We start from the raw sequence: 14,645 nt of genomic DNA, 5'->3' as shown, positions 1-14,645 counted from the left end.
ACACCTGGTGAGTCACTCTGCCTACTGCTTGTCAAATCATTACCAATAAGTCATTTTAATCAAAAGCTTTATTTTTGTGCCGCTTTGTCCTCTCTTCACAAATAATAAGTTAATCACCACAATCAGTCGCAATCACTCTGCTTTTGTCTGTGAAGTTTGTTCATTGTAAGATAACCTTCTCTTGCCTGAGCTGCTAGACACAAGAAATGGTTGTGGCTCGAACAACCATTGGCAATCAATACTCCCAAAGTGCTAACTCGGGTAGTTTAGCGGCTACCGCTGGCCCTGTTCGAATAGTTAAAGAAATACATCCTTCCTTTCTTCCTTCCTTGAAGTAATCACATATCTAAAATGTTTGGATTGGTGAAAGTAAAACCATGATAATGTAGGATTATTTTATAGGATATTTGATTGTTTTCTTAGTCATGGTTGTGTAGTTCTAAAATATGGTGAATCAATTGTTTGGAATTGTAAGGGTAATTGATTATCTATCTAACAACTACTTTGCTCTATGCTGATTGGTCAGATGTTTGTTAATTGTTGGAGGAGAACAGGAAGTAGTTGAGTTTATGCATGGCTGTAACTATGGTCAGTTCTTCATTAAACCTGCAAAATAGTAATCTGTCTCCATCCAGTGTTTATCCACATAGTCATCCATCCACTATCTAAAGAACCCTCAAACTACAATAGCCTTGCTTTCACATATCACTCATCACTTACAGATCTGTGATTATCTCATGAAAACGAGGAAAGAATATGCATTTCGAACAAGGCCACAGTGTTGTCTTTTCCCCCTTTATTTTTCCCTTTCATCCCGGCCCTCTCCTGGTGCAGTATGGGAAGGTGCTACAGTACAGCGACCCCTCTGTGATCTTCGTCTTCCTGCTGGTCTTCTGCGTGGCCACCATCATGGAGTGTTTCTTTATCAGCGTCTTCTTCTCCAAGGCCAACCTGGCGGCGGCGTGCGGTGGCCTCATCTACTTCGTCCTCTACCTTCCGCACCTCCTCTGTTACGCCTGGAGGGACATCATGGGGTTCCAGGTCAAAATCGCTGTGGTGAGTGGACCTATGGAACTACTGTTGCTTCCTCCACAGGTCCATAATGGACAGCAGAGACCCAGTGGGTGTTTATTAGGGTTAGGATTTCAAACTGTATTGAAGACTAAGTGATTTTGTAATGGTGTTGAAGAGAGAGGAAGGTTGTACTTTGACCAAGAGAGTTGTGGGGTTCTGCCTGGAAACATACAGTAAACACCAGGCACATGGTAGATGTGGTGTGCAGGCTTTTGTTCTCTCCCAGATTTATTAGCACACCTGATTCAATAAATGAACTGATGATTTTATTAATTCAGTTGTGTTTAAAAAAAAGCCTGCACACCCTGTAAGTCTCCGGAACCAATGTTACTGAAACACACACACACACACAAGCACGCACACAAACATGCACAGACACAGTACAGATGCTGGGATAATATCCAACCACTGTGCGATCCCCATGACCTAAACTATAGATCCTTGCTCTGACACGCAAGTATGAGTCATAATACCCACAAAACCTAGCGGGCAAACAGAGAAATGGTTCCAATCGTTTTTCCACCGTTCATTTTTCGCATAGGGGATTTTAGAAACAGTTAAAATAAGGGCTGTGCTTTGTGTAGGCTTACCCTGGCGTGACGTTTTGATAACCGTGTAAATCTCTCTAGGGCAAGGTGTCTTTTAGCCAGGGTAAGCTTACACGAAACACAGCCCTTATTTTAAGTGTTTCTAAAATCCCCTATGGGAAAAATGAATGGTGGAAAAACGATTGGAACCATTTCCCTGTTTGACCGCTAGGTTTTATGGGTATAATGACACCTCCACTGTTGGGCTCTATTAATGATATTCCTATGTGCCCTGTAACCATTCTTCTCTCAACCTTTTAACTCTGCCAATGCATCACCAGATCTATATTGTTAACTTCTATAACCCCCTGTTGTTATTGTATTTACCATTTGATCCAATTATTTATTGATCTCTCCCACCTTTCCACATTAAGTTTGTGTGTTTTGGAGTGTATCCCATTGTCATTAGCCCTTACTGTATACAAGATGCAATTTGTGATACTTCTGTCTGTTTTCTGTGATCTGAAAGTGGGAGATTTCCTCTGACAATAATAATAACGTTGAGTCATGTTGTTTCATTTCCTATATGGTGCAGTTATTGAGCTTTTATGGTTTAGTTCAAACGGTGATATTACTTTTCCTTTTCCGACCACTCTTTGCCAGAAGTAGGGGAGACCGGGGTTGGTTGTTACACGTTTTACTCTTGTGTGTTATGTCTCAGCACCAGTATTTCTTACAAGACTCCTTCCATCATTAATAGAAAGACGAAGGTCTTGGGTTGAAATAGGGACCATTTTTATCATCATATCTCCTTCCACTCTGTGCAATTGTGACAAACAGCCCCATCGCGGGGTTGGTAGTGTCTCACAATATGGGATTGGTTGTCACAATGTTTGCTAGAAGCCTATTCCTTTTGTAACAGGAACTTAAGCAATATAGCACACAGTCTTAGAAATAGCGTTTCTTTGATCGAACAATGTTCCTTACAACATTCAGCATTTTATGCCTTAAGAACAATATATGACATTCATGTTTACATGTGTGGGTGTGTGACAGAAAAAATTTGTGTGAGAGAGGGGGGCAACAAAACCTGATAGCACAGATACAACTGCCCATAGGATGGACAGTGGCTTGCGAAAGTATTCACCCCCCCTGGTACTCCCTGAATATAGCCTCATTATTTTATTGTTTTACTTTTCATTTTATTTGTTCATTTTGTTTATTTAGTAAATATTTTGAACTGCATTTGAACTGCATCTTGAACTGCATTGTTGGTTAAGGGCTTGTAAGTAAGCATTTCATGGTAAGGTCTACACCTGTTGTATTTGGCGCATTTGACAAATACAATTTTGATTAATTCTAACAACAAATTCCAAATGTAAGCTTCATAACTAAATTATAAATGTCAAGCAACTTTGACATACCAAAAGACCAGTAGGCCATGTTAGTAATTGTTGCTTGATGCTTGGTATATTTTTGATCACCAAACAATTTCTAGAGCTGCATATTCATTTATGGCAATACTCTCTCCCTACAATGTGACGTTTGCACTGCACCCGATCCTATAGCTGTACAGCAAATCAGCAATCTGTTTGCTAGCTCAGTGGAACTCCAAAAGTAAGTTGTTCAAAGCTTGCGAACCCCACGCACGCACATGCATGTGCACATAGGGAGAACACGCATGCACAAATTCTGAGCAAATTACAGCCATAAATGATTATACATTTTCAAAATGCAAGATAGAGAAATAAACTGCATTTTACACCTGCATTTTGAGCTGAGAGTCATTGATGCTAGCAGTAAATATCAACTAGGGGTATCATGTCACAATGTCACTTCTCTGGAGTCCAGACAAAGCAGGATCATATGGTCTACCTGTATGCAGTGGAGGTTGCAGGATCCTTATTTTCCGTCAGAAATATTGTAATTAATTTGCCAGTATGTTACGTCATCCCATAAGTATTAAAGGTTGTGCAATTTTATAGCTATCTTTAGACATATACAGTTGAAGTCGGAAGTTTAGCTACACTTAGGTTGGAGTCATTAAAACTTGTTTTTCAACAACTCCACAAATTTATTTTTTACAAACTATAGTTTTGGCATGTCGGTTAGGACATCTACTTTGTGCAAGTAATTTTTCCAACAATTGTTTACAGACAGATTATTTCACTTATAATTCACTGTATCACAATTCCAGTGGGTCAGAAGTTTACATACACTAAGTTGACTGTGCCTTTAAACAGCTTGGAAAATTCCAGAAAAAGATGTCATGGCTTTAGAAGCTTCTGATAGGCTAATTGACATCATTTGAGTCAATTGGAGGTGTACTTGTGGATGTATTTCAAGGCCTACCTTCAAACTCAGTGCCTCTTTGCTTGACATCATGGGAAAATCAAAAGAAATCAGCCAAGACCTCAGAAAAATAATTGTAGACCTCCACAAGTCTGGTTCATCCTTGGGAGCAATTTCCAAACGCCTGAAGGTACCACGTTCATCTGTACAAACAATCGTACCCAAGTATAAACACCATGGGACCACGCAACCGTCATACCGCTCAGGAAGGAGGCGCGTTCTGTCTCCTAGAGATGAACGTACTTTGGTGCAAAAAGTGCAAATCAATCCCAGAACAACAGCAAAGGACCTTGTGAAGATGCTGGAGGAAACAGGTACAAAAGTATCTATATCCACAGTAAAACAAGTCCTATATCTACATAACCTGAAAGGCCGCTCAGCAAGGAAGAAGCCACTGCTCCAAAACCGCCATGAAAAAGCCAGACTACGGTTTGCAAATGCACATGGGGACAAAGATCGTACTCTTTGGAGAAATGTCCTCTGGTCTGATGAAACAAAAATAGAATTGTTTGGCCATAATGACCATCGTGATGTTTGGAGGAAAAAGGGGAAAGCTTGCAAGCCGAAGAACACCATCCCAACCGTGAAGCACAGGGGTGGCAGCATCATGCTGTGGGGGTGCTTTACTGCAGGAGGGACTGATGCACTTCACAAAATAGATGGCATCATGAGGAAGGAAAATTATGTGGATATATTGAAGCAACATCTCAAGACATCAGTAAGGAAGTTAAAGCTTGGTTGCAAATGGGTCTTCCAAATGGACAATGACCCCAAGCATACTTCAAAAGTTGTGGCAAAATGGCTTAAGGACAACAAAGTCAAGGTATTGGAGTGGCCATCACAAAGTCCTGACCTCAATCCTATAGAACATTTGTGGGCAGAACTGAAAAAGCGTTTGCGAGCAAGGAGGCCTACAAACCGGATTCAGTTACACCAGCTTTGTCAGGAGGAATGGGCCAAAATTCACCCAACTTATTTTGGGAAGCTTGTGGAAGGCTACCTGAAACGTTTGACCCAAGTTAAACAATTTAAAGGCAATGCTACCAAATACTAATTTAGTGTATGTGAACTTCTGACCCACTGGGAATGTGATGAAAGAAATAAAAGCAGAAATAAATCATTCTCTCTACTGTTATTCTGACATTTCAAATGTTTTAAATAAAGTGGTAATCCTAACTGACCTAAAACAGGAAATTTTTACTAGGATTAAATGTCAGGAATTGTGAAAAACTGAAATGTATTTGGCTAAGGTGTATGTAAACTTCCGACATCAACAGTAGCCATTACCACCACTGAGGTATATCATTATAACCCACCCAAATTAGGCCTATCTGAAATATGAAAATGATCTATGAAAGCAGTTAGCCTATTATTGTGGCAAAGTTGCGTCCATAGCAGATTGCTAAATGGTACTTATATATATACACTACCGTTCAAAAGTTTGGGGTCACTTAGAAATGTCCTTGTTTCGAAAGAAAAGCAAATTTTTTGTCCATTAAAATAACATCCAATTGATCAGAAATACAGTGTAGACATTGTTAATGTTGTAAATGGCTATTGTAGCTGGAAACGGCCTATTTTTAATGGAATATCTACATAGGCGTACAGAGGCCCATTATCAGTAACCATCAGTCCTGTGTTCCAATGGCACGTTGTGTTTGCTAATCCAAGTTTATCAATTTAATAGGCTAATTGATCATTAGAAAACCCTTTTGGAATTATGTTAGCACAGCTGAAAACTGTTGTGCTGATTAAAGAAGCAATAAAACTGGCCTTCTTGAGACTAGTTGACTATCTGGAGCATCAGCAATTGTGGGTTCGATTACAGGCTCAAAATGGCCAGAAACAAATAACTTTCTTCTGAAACTTGTCAGTCTATTCTTGTTCTGAGAAATGAAGGCTATTCCATGCGAGAAATTGCCAAGAAACTGAAGATCTCGTACAACGCTGTGTACTACTCCCTTCACAGAACAGAGTAAACTGGCTCTAACCAGAATAGAGAACTGGAGTGGGAGGCAATTATGTTACACAGCTAACAGTGAAGAGGCGACTCCGGGATGCTGACCTTCTAGGCAGAGTTGCAAAGAAAAAGCCATATCTCAGACTGCCCATTTTAATCTTTTCTTTTTATTGGCCAGTCTGAGATATGTCTTTTTCTTTGCAACTCTGCCTAGAAGGTCGGCATCCCGGAGTCGCCTCTTCACTGTTGACGTTGAGACTGGTGTGTTGCGGGTACTATTTAATGAAGCTGCATGTTGAGGACCTGTGAGGCGTCTGTTTCTCAAACTAGACACTCTAATGTATTTGTCCTCTTGCTCAGTTGTGCACCGGGTCTCCCACTCCTCTTTCTATTCTAGTTAGAGCCAGTTTGCGCTGTTCTGTGAAGGGAGTAGTACACAGCGTTGTACGAGATCTTCAGTTTCTTTGCAATTTCTCGCATGGAATAGCCTTCATTTCTCAGAACAAGAACAGACTGACGTGTTTCAGAAGAAAGTTATTTGTTTCTGGCCATTTTGAGCCTGTAATTGAACCCACAATTGCTGATGCTCCAGATACTCAATTAGTCTCAATAAGGCCAGTTTATTGCTTCTTTAATCAGCACAACAGTTTTCAGCTGTGCTAACATAATTTCAAAAGGGTTTTCTAATGATCAATTAGCCTTTTAAAATGATAAACTTGGATTAGCAAACAAAACGTGCCATTGGAACACAGGACTGATGGTTGCTGATAATGGGCCTCTGTACGCCTATATAGATATTCCATTAAAAATGAGCCGTTTCTCTCTACAATAGCCATTTACAACATTAACAATGTCTACACAGTATTTCTGATCAATTTGATGTTATTTTAATGGACAAACAAATTGCTTTTCTTTCGAAAACAAGGACATTTCTAAGTGACCCCAAACTTTTGAACGGTAGTGTATATATATGTAATATTAAAGTAGGTAGGCTACTCTGTTTTTGCCAGGCAAAACCGGCGAAAATTAAACATGCGCTTTCGGGTCACTAATCTGGAAACGTTCCCCCCCTTTGCACGCCAATGCTGATGACTGGTCATTGGTCAACAGTCAAAGACACACAACCTTTTGGTTCTGAAGCACAGATTAGATGTCTTTTAAACCAGAATTTGGTGCAATGCCTTAGGCCTATGTTAGTGACCAGATCGAATAAGCAAAGGTATACTGGTAAATATTCAATACTATATGTAGCCTATTAAAATATCCATGAAAAATATATATTTGTTCTATTCAGTTTCACAGTCACAACCCCCCAAAACCTTCTCACTTTAGCTAGCTCACCCAACCTGTGTTGATTGACAGTTTGCTGGTCCAATCAGTGCACAGATTGTGCATTTCACTAGTCAAGATGTGTTTTTGCAAGTGTGATACTGTCTCTAGCTGCGTGGAGAGTAATCCATGGAGACTCTGTGCCACAGAATGAGTGACAAAATGTTACAAAACCTGGCCAGATAATTTCAAGTCATCAGTCTCAAGTCAAAGTCGAATCCCGAGCCTTGAGGCTCCAAGTCCAAGTCAAGTCTCAAGTTATTTTATTTTATATAAAGTCCAGTCTCAAGTCATCAAATGTGTGGCTGGAGCCAGACTCAAGCCCAAGACATGTGACTCATGTCCACACCACTGGTAAAAAGCACTGTGACAACCAACCCCAGTCTCCCCTACAAGCACTCAGTCATACTGTATAACTCAAGTCTTTATAATGCACATACTTGAGAAAGCGGATAAATGAGACCGAATAAACCCATGGAGTAGTTTTTTAGCTGATTTTGTCATTTGGAATGAAAAGATAAATAGCATATACATGCATGCTCAACTTTTATTGTAGCTTTTCTGAGTGACCTTTCTGTTCTGTGTAGGATCATTTGTCATGGAGCTGTCCGTTCTGCAGACACAAAGACACAGCCGTTCGTACGCCGTTCGTACTCTTCATTGCCATGGAGACACATCTTTTGAGACTTTAAAGTAGAACCATGATTCCTTGTTTCTCAAAATTGAATTATCTAGCCGCGGCCTCAAAAAATATCTCACTCTGGCACCTGACAATGCTCTGTGTTTATCTTTTCACGCCGGTATACCCTACTTTAAACCCAGCATTCAAACAAGTAATGTCAACTCAATGACACATTGATCTTCTCTCTGAAAAGTGTTTTCCTTCGTAGTCACGTTTTTTTATTATGTTACGTTTCAAGTTTTAATGTCACGTGCACAATTACAGTGAAATGCCTTTCTTGCAAGGTCCAACCCAACAATGCAGTAATCAATATAAATGTAGCACTAAAAATAACATAAGGTAGAACAAAAACAAGGAAAAACTAGAAAGTAAGAAGCTATATAAAGGGTCAGTTCCAGTACCATATTTACAATGTGCAAGAATATTGGTGTGATGGAGGTAGATATGTATAGGGGTAAGGTGACTAGGCATCAGGATATATGATGAACAGAGTAGCAGCAACGTAAATTATGATTGTATGTGAGTGTGTGTGCGTGTGTGTAGAGTGAGTATAAATGTGTGTGCATGTTTTGTGTGTGTTGGAGTGTCAGTGTGCGTGAGTGTGTAGAGTCCTGTGAGTGTGCATAGAGAACGTGCAAAAATGTAATACAAAGGTCAGCTCAGATAGTCTGTGTAGCCATTCTGTTAGCTATTTAGCAGTGTTATGGCTTGGGGATAGAAGCTGTTCAGGAGCCTGTTGGTGTCAGACTTGATGCACCGATACTGCTTGCCGTGCGGAAGCAGAGAGAACAGTCTGCGGCTTGTGTGGCTGGAGTCTTTAACGATTTTCCGTGCCTTCCTTTCACACCGCTTGATATAGAGGTCCTGGGTGGCAGGCCCCAGTGATGTACTGGGCTGTCCACACCACCCTCTGTAGCGCCATGAGATCGAGGGCAATGCTGTTGCCATACCAAGCAGTGATGCAGCCAGTCAAGATGCTCTCAATGGTGCAGCTGTATTTGAGGGCCCATGCCAACCCTTTTCAACTTCCTGAGGGGGAAGAAAAGTTGCCAATAATCTCCCTTTTTTCTTCCTAAGTGTGTGTCATATCTTTTTTAGAGGGGAGGAAAAAACATGACTTCAAGACGTCACTACAGACCCGGGTTCGATCCCAGGCCGCGACTGGGAGACCCATGAAGCGGTGCACAATTGACCCAGTGTCATCCGGGTTAGGGGACGGTTTGGCCGCCACGGTTAACCTTGTCCCATCGTGCTCTAGCAACTCCTTGTGGCGGGCCGGGCGCATGCACGCTGACTTCAGCCGCCAGTTGTATGGTGTTTCCTCTGACACATTGCTGCGGCTGGCTTCCGGGTTAAGCGAGCTTGGCAGGGTCGTGTTTCGGAGGACGCATGGCTTTCGACCTTCGCCTCTCCCGAGTCCGTACGGGAGTTGGAGCAATGGGACAAGACTGTAACTACCAATTGGGCGTAAAAAGTACCTTTTGAAGTTTTGCCCTTGGCATTGAGATTTTCTTCCTCCACTCCCCCTGTTGAGACGGATGGGCTACTCCTCTCATTTGCATGAACAATGTTTCTCTGACCGTGTTGACTTCCAGTCCATCCCCGTAGTTTATTTATTAGAGATGTAGGGATGTTTTTTTTACCGCCCAACAGTACACCGTTTCCAGGCACACACACACTCACAGAGAGAAACACACACACTATTGTCTTTGATATCATAATCATACATGCATCTGAATAATGCCAAATCATTTATATTCATATTAATGACTGTGTTGTGATTTGAGGATTTTGCCTATGCAGAGATATTGGCTGTGTGTGTAATATCACGAGGACAGCAATAAGATGGGACAAATACAAAATATAATTATCTCTCCAGCATCCAGTTTTTTCTATTTTCTTCCTACGTTTCACCTCCTCCACAAACTAGGATCCTCCTCTATTATTTTTCAGGTGGAAATGTGTTGTTTACCATCTGTGAGAGCTTTTTAACTGAGAGCTAGATGTTTTTTTCTTTCTGCCGGCTGGGTGCGTGTTGTGGCTTCTGTATTGTCGTGTTGACGTGTTTCATAGCGGATGGTCTGATTGTTTGATTCTGGGGCGCCTGCCACTCTCAAAGTCAGATTAGCCGCACCGGCACTCTGTCAGCCTGTCACTGAAAGGTCAGGGAGGGGTCATTTGCTGCCCTGCCGTCACCCTTTGTCCGATGATTGGCTGCCGATTGTTTGGCAGTCGAACGTGTCCGAGCTCGGACTCAGGGGGACAGTTGAATGGGTGCCAGTGGCTTTGCATGGAGAGACTGCGGACAGCGTTCAGGTCAGACCTCTGGTGTCGCAGTGGGGCCATAGCTTCCCCTATTGTCACTCAGTCAGAATATAATTCAGTTACAGATATTGGCAGTTGGCGGGTTTCAATGTGACAGAAGAGGGACAACATCTACAATGTTTTTTTTGGTGCTGTTGTACATCATATGCTGGTCTACAAGGCTTTATTAAGTGTTTGTGGCATCTGCCTGGGCTTAAACACTTGGGTAAATGAAGCATGCCCAAACAGCTGGCAGGCAATATGGCAGAAGAGAGTGATCGGCTGTACCAGAGGATGTGTCATGGGCAAAGCACCATTTGTCATTTCCCTAGCAATTTCCTACTGTATCAAAGATACGTTTTGAACCATTTTAAAATAGGGTGGAATGTTTCCAATTAGATGTATTTCCTACAATTGAATTCCCTATTGAACACGACCATGGTTTCCCATAGCTAGATCAGACACTGATGCTAATCAAACGCTCAACTGAAAATCACACTGTACACTCAGTGTACAAAACATTAAGAACTCCTTCCTAATCTTGAGTTGCACCCACCTTTGCCCTCAGAACAGCCTCAATTCATTGGGGCATGGATTCTACAAGGTGTCGAAAGCGTTCCACAGGGATGCTGGTCCATATTGACGCCAATGCTTCCCACAGCTGTGTCAAATTGGCTGGATGTCCTTTGGGTGGCGGACTATTCTTGATGCACACAGGAAACTGTTGAGCGTGAAAAACCCAGCAGCGTTGCAGTTCTTGACACACTCAAACCGGTGTGCCTGGCACCTACTACCATACCCCGTTCAAAGGCACTTAAATATTTTGTCTTGCCCATTCACCCCCTGAATGGCACACATACACAATCCATGTCTCAATTGTCTAAAGGCTTAAAAATCATTCTTTAACCTGTCTCCTCCCCTTCATCTAAACTGATTTGAAGTGGATTTAACAAGTGACCAATAAGGGATGATAGCTTTCACCTGGATTCACCTGGTCAGTCTCTGTCATGGAAAGAGCAGGTGTTCCTAATGTTGTGTACACTCATTGTATAATTCAATGACAGTGTTGCATATCCGGGACAAGTATTTTTGTTTGTTGCATTGAGGTTCCTGACATGCTCTGCCTCACTGATGTTGAAGGTGATAATGATGATCTGACCTGATCCTGACATCCACTCTTGGATAGTAACCAATCAGATCTAAACTGCATCCATTTCCAGAGTTTGCTGTCGTGCGTGGCCTTCGGGTACGGCTGTGAGAACTTCGTCAAGTACGAGGAGCAGGGCATCGGTATCCAGTGGAGTAACATCACCCAAAATCCTGAGGGAGACCGGTACAGCTTCATCGTGTCCATCATCATGATGCTCATCGACGCCCTCATCTACTGGCTGCTCACGTGGTACATTGAGAACGTCTTCCCAGGTAACTCATTCATGAGAAAGCTATCAGTAATGCACACTCCGGAGTGAAGTTTACCCTAGGTAAAGATCTAGGATCAGCTTCCCCTCCCGCAATTATAACCATCAGTGGGGAAAAACTGACCCAGTATCAGCGTCCCCTAGGATTCACGTCGCCCTATACCGTAATGCTCATAGTACGTTGTCCATATTAGGACTCTACAACTCTGACTGTGACACAACTTCCATTAAGGTGTGACTGTCCTAATATGAACACCATGCACTGCGAGTGCTGTACATAATGACATCAGTTAGTGGATAAAGTGCCATCGATAAGTAACGTATGTCCCACTAACATGGACATAATGTACCTAAATGGAACAGATTCCACCCGTGTGATGCTACAGTACTCTGATGTTGGGGGTTAAACTGTGTAAAGTATGATAAACAGTTTTATAGACAAAATGTACGTTATACTGTAATTATGGAATCCACAGAGTACACGGAATTGATACACTCCTCGTGTATGTGTTGTTGTTGGTCAATAACCGGAAAATATCTAATATCCCAGCAGACTGCCGTAATATATTCATCTCATCTTCTCTAATTAAAATAAGAGGGGGATTTGTGACAGTCTAGCTGGATGGAAACATGCACTGCAAAGTGCCATCCCTCAAGCTGTTATTAAAATGTGAATGATGTTTCTCCACGCTTGATGACAGGCCAATATGGAATAGCCAAGCCGTGGTACTTCCTTTTCACTGCCTCCTATTGGTGCGGGGCGTCTGCGGTGCCCAACACTGACACTAGTCAGTTCAAGGATCCCATGGAATACAACGGTATAGTAGCCAGTGGTATTCACTCACACACCTGTGCACAAACACACACACCCACACACACACTCTGGCATTAGGCAACAGTTATTTATTTGTCTGGTTTAACAAAGGTCATTCCCATTACAGACAGAAGGCTAACCTCAATGAGCTTAGTTCATTATAACTTTAGACTCCTGATTGTTGGCACCTTGATTTTGTGTTGGATAATAATAGACAAAGATAATGGTGGGGGAAAAACAAGGTTGAGCTTGGAAAGTCAAGGCCCCGTTAGTAAATGACTGCTAATTAACATTTGTTCGAGGGAGGTGCAAGGGTGTTTTATTGGCCGTGTCTAGGCCGTTTTCGTGTAAAGTGTTGGTCCCATGTTTCATGTGTTGAAATGATCCCAGAATTTGTCCATACGCACAAAAAGCGTATCTCTCTCAAATTTCATACACACATACTTTTACATCCCCGTTAGTGAACATTTATCCTTTGCCAATATAATCCATCCCACCTGACAGGTGTGGCATATGTAGAAGCTGATTAAACAGCATGATCATTACACAGGTGCACATTGTGCTGGGGACAATAAAAGGCCACTTTAAAATGTGCAGTTTTGTCACACAACACAATGCCACAGATGTCTCAAGTTTTAAGGGAGCGTGCAATTGTCATGCTGACTGCAGAAATGTCCACCAGAGCTGTTGCCAGAGATATTGAATGTTCATTTCTCTACCATAAGCCGCCTCCAATGTCGTTTTAGAGAATTTGGCAGTACGTCCAACCGGCCTCAAAACCACAGACCACGTGTAACGACGCCAGCCCAGAACCTTCACCTGCGGATAAAGCCCTTTTGTGGGGAAAACAAATTCTGATTGGCTGGAACTGGCTCCCCAGTGGGTGGACCTGGCTCCTAAGTGGGTAGGCCTATGCCTTCCCAGGACCACCCATCGCTGCTGCGCTCCTGACAGTCATGTGAAATCCATAGATTAGGTCCTAATGAAATTATTTAAATTGACTGATTTCCGTTGGAATTGTTGCATGTTGCGTTTAATATTTTTGTTCAGTATATTTATAAACTGTGTATATATATATATATATATATATATATACTACCGTTCAAAAGTTTGGGGTCACTTAGAAATGTCATTTTTTTCCGAAAGAAAAGCAATTTTTTGGTCCATTAAAATAACATCAAATTGATCAGAAATACAGTGTAGACATTGTTAATGTTGTAAATGGCTATTGTAGCTGGAAACAGCTGATTTTTAATGCAATATCTACATAGGCGTACAGAGGCCCATTATCAGCAACCATCAGTCCTGTGTTCTCAACGTCAACAGTGAAGAGGCGACTCTGGGATGCTGACCTTCTAGGCAGAGTTGCAAAGAAAAAGCCATACCTCAGACTGGCCAATAAAAAGAAAAGTCACCTCTTCACTGTTGACGTTGAGACTGGTGTTTTGCAGGTACTATTTAATGAAGCTGCCAGTTAAGGACCTATGAGGCATCTGTTTCTCAAACTAAACACTCTAATTTATTTGTCCTCTTGCTCAGTTGTGCACCGGGTCTCCCACTCCTCTTTCTATTCAGGTTAGAGCCAGTTTGCGCTGTTCTGTGAAGGGAGTAGTACACAGCGTTGTACGAGATCTTCAGTTTCTTTGCAATTTCTCGCATGGAATAGCCTTCATTTCTCAGAACAAGAACAGACTGACGTGTTTCAGAAGAAAGTTATTTGTTTCTGGCCATTTTGAGCCTGTAATTGAACCCACAATTGCTGATGCTCCAGATACTCAATTAGTCTCAATAAGGCCAGTTTATTGCTTCTTTAATCAGCACAACAGTTTTCAGCTGTGCTAACATAATTGCAAAAGGGTTTTCTAATGATCAATTAGCCTTTTAAAATGATAAACTTGGATTAGCAAACACAACGTGCCATTGGAACACAGGACTGATGGTTGCTGATAATGGGCCTCTGTACGCCTATGTAGATATTCCATAAAAAATCAGCCGTTTCCAGCTACAATAGCCATTTACAATATTAACAATGTCTACACTGTATTTCTGATCAATTTGATGTTATTTTAATGGACAAGAAAATTGCTTTTCTTTCAAAAACAAGGACATTTCTAAGTGATCCCAAACTTTTGAACGGTAGTGTGTGTAATATATGTATATATATATATATATATATATATATATA

At 41.6% G+C, this 14,645-nt stretch overlaps 1 pseudogene; it reads left to right on the top strand.

Moving 5' to 3' along the window:
- LOC121572576 overlaps positions 1 to 14,645 on the top strand; it is a 246,485-nt pseudogene that overhangs the window by 94,362 nt on the left and 137,478 nt on the right.

The sequence above is a fragment of the Coregonus clupeaformis genome, chromosome 8, assembly GCF_020615455.1.
Source record: "Coregonus clupeaformis isolate EN_2021a chromosome 8, ASM2061545v1, whole genome shotgun sequence".
Lineage (NCBI taxonomy): Eukaryota > Metazoa > Chordata > Actinopteri > Salmoniformes > Salmonidae > Coregonus > Coregonus clupeaformis.
Note: the sequence above shows the minus strand (reverse complement) of the source record. Positions and strands in the feature narration are given on the sequence as shown.